Source organism: Cajanus cajan, chromosome 4, assembly GCF_000230855.2.
Source record: "Cajanus cajan strain Asha chromosome 4, NIPB_CcT2T_4, whole genome shotgun sequence".
Taxonomy (NCBI): Eukaryota; Viridiplantae; Streptophyta; class Magnoliopsida; order Fabales; family Fabaceae; genus Cajanus; species Cajanus cajan.
The window spans coordinates 4,115,854-4,123,051 of NC_138520.1; positions in this window are offsets into that span (position 1 = coordinate 4,115,854).

Here is a 7,198-nt window from a genome sequence, read left to right on the forward strand (position 1 = left end):
CCCCTAACAGTTTTCTGAAACAAACTGTTAATTTTGTTTTAATTCAGTGTGAACCTTGAGAATTGTCAGAAGCTCTCTGGAAACCGTTCTTGTGTAGCTTCTGCAAATTTAGATATCTGTGATCATGGAAGTGTTTGTCTACTTGAATTTAATAATCGGGTTACCTTGATATGAGACAGAGCACAAGAAATGTGTGTGAGAAAAACGAATAGGTGAACTAAACTTGGACGTGAAAATTAACATACTCTGTTAATTTTATTTTAAATATAAATTAAAGTGATGTGGCAATGTAAATGTGATCGAAGGGATAGGAATCGGGACAGAGGATTCTTATCCGAAGACGACACCCTAACTCAGAATGTAAATTTGCGCGAACATGCAACCTTTCACGTGGTAAACAATCTTGCTTGATTGGGTCCGCACTTAATAACTGGTGTCTAGTGATGTCCATGCAGGTTCCTTTTTGTGTTTCAAAATATTTAATTATTTTCAATTACAGAGTCACATTTTGCAATTGTAATCCTTCAATGACCTCAGTTGGAGGGTGTGTTTGGACGAGGAATTTTACAAATTCAAGAAATTTTAAATTCTTGGTATTTGAATTACTTTGATTTCAATTTTTATCATTCTTAAAATATTTTGTTTGGATGAGTCAATTCAAATTTCTTAAATTTTAAATTGTTAGGTTGAATATGATAATTTGATTCCATCATAGTAAAACTAATTTTAAAAATATATTTATATGTTGAGATTTTTAAATTAAATTTTATAAAAATAAATATTAATTCATTTTTAAATATTTAATAATTTTAAAAATTAATATTAGATAATATTTAATAATTTTAAAAATTAATATAAGATAATATTTAATAATTTTAAAAATATTTTTGAATATCCAATAATTAAAAGAATAAAGAGATAAGATAAAATATATAGGTGAAATAAGAAAAATAAATATGAGGAATTTCAAATTCTCCCATTTTTGGGAGAATTTGAAATTTTACTATTTTAAGGAATTTCACAAATGCTTGGATTTCAAATTCTTTGTAAATTCTTCATCCAAACAAAGCATTTTACCTCAAGAAATTTGAAATTCTTCAAATAAATGAATTACCCTATCAAAATTCCTCATCCAAACACACCATTAGAGAAGTCACGTGCTAATGTGCTATTTAGACTTATTGTTAAATTCGTTTGAATTGGGCAGATAAGGTGGGAATGAATTTGAATAGTTAGTTGTTGAGCTGGTTTGTCATTGAATTTACATGTTAACTAAAGAGCAACTCAGCAGAGCATTGATCTGATGATGTATCAAACTTAAGATTCATTTCAATCAAGATTAGGCAACAAAATTTCCACCCTGGCTTGGACCCTCTTAGCTTACTTTTTTTGCTATTATACACTTGTCAGTTTCTGTTTGAAACTTACGAATTTGATACCGATCATATACTTCTCTTCATGAGATACAGCACATGTGCTTGAGCATGTTAGAGGTACATAGTAAAGTCCTTTGGTGCTCGTGATCCCAAGCTGAGCTGTGATGGGGTCAGTTCCATTTTCCCTTGAAAGATGATACAGTCATGCATATACCATACCTACCGTATGTGTGGCTTGATAAGTGTATTTTACTCACTATTAGAATTAATGAATATTAGGCTGCAAAACTAGGGTAGCTGCCTAGCTAGTAGCTACGGGGATTGGTTGTTGATGAAAATGGATGCTATTGTCGGTGTAGACCTTTATCTCATACCAATATAAACATGTTTTCTCCTCTGTCTTTTCGTATTTCAATGTTTCATCTCTTTCAATCCCATATGTATTTGATTAATCGCTGTCTACCATTTATTAGGTAAACTAGTGAATGCTATCTTTTAGTAGATCATATGAGGGCCCATATTCTTAGAATTTAGCAAGATATAGATATACCATGCATTAGCATTTAACAAAACAAGTGCACCACTCTCTCTAGCTTCGTGACTTTGAATAGTGTTTGGTAAATTCGAGAAAAGTTGTTGCCACTGGCACTTGCATGTCCTTACTAGCCGTAATGTCTCTTCAGCTTTGTGCACAAAAGTAACGTGACTGCATGTGCTCAACAGAGGGTGGCAGGAGATGGTTGTTGCATTTTCTACCACGGTTAATTGGCAAACTAACAAAGTACTCATAATTATATTCACTCTCTTCGGTGGAGCCTGATAGGGTAGCATATATCCCATCTGTTTTTTTTCATTGTTCTTAACAAACACCAACCAATCTCAATCACAGAACATGGGTAGCCTCTTTTGAAGACTGGACCTGCCATGGCCCGGGCTTCACACTTCACATTTAAGACTTGTTTTAGGTATCTCATAACTTCACCGTTCAGAAAGGATTGTCATAAAGTTTTCCACGACTATCTTAATTACGAGCCAGCCATGGCCAAGTCAAAGAAAGCTTAATTATTCATGTTATGCAAATTGCAACCTGCACCCCAATTTCTCCAATGCCGGGGACGTCTTCCCTCCTCATAAATACCAATTTACGTGTCCTGAATTGTAATATTAGGAACATATTTCGGTCCACTTACTTTTTCAGTGATCATTGAAAATGTCATAAACCTGGCTCCACACCTGAAAATTAAAAGATCCTCATTTAGAGAAAAATAAAATTAGAAAAATCAAAGAGGGAGGGAGGGGGGACCGAGTTAACACTTAACAGCAGTGCGAGATTGACTCGTGTATGAAATGGGTCATGCAATGTATGATGATCACATGCGATGCCTGTTCATAGTGATACATAGATGAAGGTACAATGAAGGTACTGGTTGAGATAGGATTATGAGAAGCAAAGTAAATGCCTGAGAGAGGAAGAGGGCTCATTAGATATCGTGACTAAAAGCATACACATGGGCTTATGAGGTAGTTATTCTGCAGAAAGACCCAACTCCAAAAGCCCTCTACTCCTTCCCAATTTATTGTTTTGTGGACCAATTTATATCTGATTGTGACTCTACTTTCCATTGCTAGTGCACTTCCACCGCCACGTATACGTTGTAGCAACTCAGGACCACTCCCTTTTACTAGACAAAGTTAAGAGAGGTGCATGTGAGTCTTCTACCCCTTTCACCATAAAGTCACTTATCAGGGTAAGATATATAATTTTCAATATATTACTAAATCTTAGAAGGAAGCTTTTAAATCTTAACTGCTAATTATACAAAGTTTAATTAAGGAAATGTATTAGTATACATTGTTAGAAAACAAAACAGAGATAAATAAAAAAGATTTGCTTGTCAACGAAGACTCTTACAAATTAAAAACAGAACAATCAAACACAGAGTAAATTAAATTTAGGAAAATGACTATAGAATACTCTAGTTGAATTTCGTAATGCACAATTTCTAGAGAGAAAAGCCCCAATAATGCTATGTAATTTAAATTATGATGCATGCACTCTTCTCCTAATATACAAAAGAGAAACAAAATTTTCAGTGTGGTTTATTTTCCTCGAGAGTAGAAATATATCAGCTGCCAATTACCCGAAAAACCTAACGCACACAAGAATAAAAGTGGGGAACGTGGCTACTGCAACGGGAAAGCTAGCATGCAGCCAAAGTTAAAAAACCAACGTCTAAAATAAATAAAATATAAAGAAACAAAAGACTGAGTCAGACATTGAAAAGCGTAATAACTTGTCATATGTTTAAAATCATTAAAATAAACATATCAAAACATTAAATTTAAATTATAAGAATATTATTTTCTAACATATATATCCACGAATGAGAATCAATGTATAAGGATTTTCAATTAAGATTAGTGATCAGGGTATATTATAAAGCATGTTATTGATACGCAGTTTAATTAACCAATGTATTAGTATATAGGTCCTCAATCTGAATCTCAATGCGACACTGAGAAATATATTAATATTAGTATATATGTCCACAATCACATAAGGATTTTACCGTGGATATGGTAATATAAGGCATTATGTAAGATGTGATAGAGGTGCAAGTCGACCTGGAATATTTTGCCCTACAAGACAAGACTATTTGGCATGACAGTTGAAAGGTGGAGAATCCAAAACAAAATATGTTATTAAATATACATGTTATTAATAAATAGTTTAATTGAGGAATGTATTAGTATTTATGCCTAGGAATATCTCAGTGCAATAATGAGAAATCTGACGTTTTTCTATTATTATATTTCCTCTCTACTTATATATAAACAAAATAATTAATTTCATTTAAATTAAGAAATTTCATTAAATACATTTAATTTTAACAATTTTACATAAAATATATATTACATTTTCTAAAATATTATTAACTACATTTATGATAAATAATATTTTCATTTATCATTATAGGAGTATTTTTTAATTGAGAATATTAGATAAGGTTGATTTTATTGTAATTTACGTATACTTTTTTTTATATAAAAAAAATTCAATATTTGTTATTTATATATAGGTTTAGAGGAAGTATATAGTTATAAATTGTCTAACAGGTTAATTACAAGCTTTTATAATTAGGTTATATGGAAGGAAGGAAACAAAATTAATAGACGTAGGACATGGCTACAATAATAAGTTAGATTTAAACAAAAATTTGAAGCGAACTTTTGTAGTTTAAATAATATATATGGTCTTTTTATTACTATATGTGAATTGTTCTTAAAACAAATTACTGTAAGTTAATAGTAAATAGCTACCATTTAGTTAAGTGTTATATTAACAATAAATTAATATATTTAATACTTCAAATAGTTTATACTATAAATTTTAAATATTTTTTATAATTTTATAAATTTATCTTTTAATTCTTATAATTAAAAATATTTTACTTTAATCTTTATACATAATACTTCTATTTATTTATAGTTCTTGTAATTTTATAAATTTTACCTTTTAATTCTTATAATAATAGATAATAAAAATGATATATAAAACTAAAATAAAATGTTTTTAACTATTTATAAAAATTAGAAGATAAAATTTATCTAATTTTTTATTATGAAAAAATAGTCTTTACCTTTTAGTCGATCCTGCTCCCGATCATGATTTTATAAAATAATATGATTAATACATCACGACAAGAACGATTTGCATTAGAAGTGCAATAGTAAATAGCTTTCACTAAGTTAAGTGATGAGGTTAAATTAATACTTTTATTGTTAATATATTTAATTTTTCAAATATACAGTAGTGCACATCTTAGAAATAACTTTGAATTTTCTTTAACTTTTGTGTGTGTGACTTTGACCGTAAATTCACCCGTCTGTATAGACTTGTAAACATTAAGTAGCATATGCGTATTTGTCCTTTCAATTTCATCACTGTTATCGTCTTTCCTCTAAAAGCAAAAAGTTCGAAGAAAAAAGAATGGTATATACATCATAGCGGTTAAATTTTGGACCGCCCGGCTCAACCAGCTCGGCCCGTGATAGGTTATTGTCTAACTTGATTCACTTTTTTGATGAATCTAAAAATATTAATTTGGATCGGTCCATTGTGGATTAGTGAATTAAATATATTTTCACAATTAAATTAAAAATTATGAAAAAAATATATTATTAAACTTTATAGAAAAGACTTATTATGCTCTTATATCTTATAATTATAACTATTTCAATAATAAGACAAAAAAAAATTATCAAAATAAAATTAAATATCAACCACAATTAACTTATAATTGTATAAAATATTAATAAATAATATCAAAATCATATTAATTATCATAATTAATAACTAATGTATATATATATATATATATATATATATATATAAAATTTAATTAATGATATAAATGTATAATTGTCATAAATTAACATTTAGAAACTAGTTTTAAAAAAAAAAACACTTAGAAACCAAAATAGTAAACTAGGTGGACCATAGTGAACCAAATTGTAAGTGAATCAGATAAAAAAAATTATAAATAAAATGAACTAAATTTTTCTGGCCTGCCCGAGTAAAAATCTTAAATATATTCAATAAAAATTACAACAATGGTGCATAAGTTCATTCGTTAAAATTAAACAATATTTTTTATATAAATATTTTTCATTTCAATGTTATTAAATTACAAGTTAGTGTGATCTTTTGTAAATAAGGCATGTACGCTACGGAAATTTTATGTTGGCGAAATTCAAGGTGGTCCATTGGACGGAGTGGCTGCGTGCAACATCTTAGAGACCAACGACCTAAGAAGAATGGTACAAGAATCGTACGCGAATATAAACAATTTAATTTGTATGGATCATGGTATCAAAGAAAACAAAGAAGGGCATTTGATTTCCATATATACTACCTTCCTTCGCATTGTCATGGTGGGTATATATTTCTTTTTGTATTGACAAAAATGTTGCGTAGGTATTATCACTAATAAGTTGAAGTAATAAGTCTACATATTACTTCAACTTTCACACTAGTCCAACTCTATGATTTTTCGGTTGGATTGATTAGAGAAGAATATCTATTGCAAAAGAAAAAATAAATAAATAGAAAGGACATTCATTTATATACGAGCGTTGTCCCCTTTAAGAAAATTTCTCCCCTGTTTCGGTGCATGTTAAGAAAGAAAACCGTACCGTCAAGCAGGAAAGTTGAATGCAAGCATGTGAAATCCTGCGTTCAACTGGCAACTCATAAACCCAACAACCTGCATGTGTGTGTACTCTCACCTCAATAATTCTTTATCCTGCACTGCACGCTGGATTTCATAGTCCAATTAGGGATAATTCTACTCAACTCAATTCTTAGGAGTAATAATGGAAGTTTCTAAGTTTTTTCTCTCTAATAATTTATACAATAAATGTTGGCACTAATTGATATAAGTTATTGAAATAAAATTATTGTAAGCATAATGATGATCTTCATCCCAAGCGTGACGAGAGACTACCATCCGATTCTACTCATTGTGATTAAGTATGACATAAAGTTAAAGGTGAAGACGAAGTAGAATGGTATTTCAAAAGCTTGCAATGTGGGTTTTGGAAATTTTGGTTCATTCGTTCTACTTAGCCAAGTCTTGAGTTTCAAAGCTTTTTTAAGTTCCAACAGGGAGAAAGTAACCATAAGCAATGCAAAATAGAGAGGGAACAAATATGAAGGTGCATTTATTATTAGAGGCTGCTTGATAGCAGAAGTTGAAGTATTATACATAAGTTCCTAAATTTAAATTCATGGTAGTCTCATTATAAATATTATGTATAAA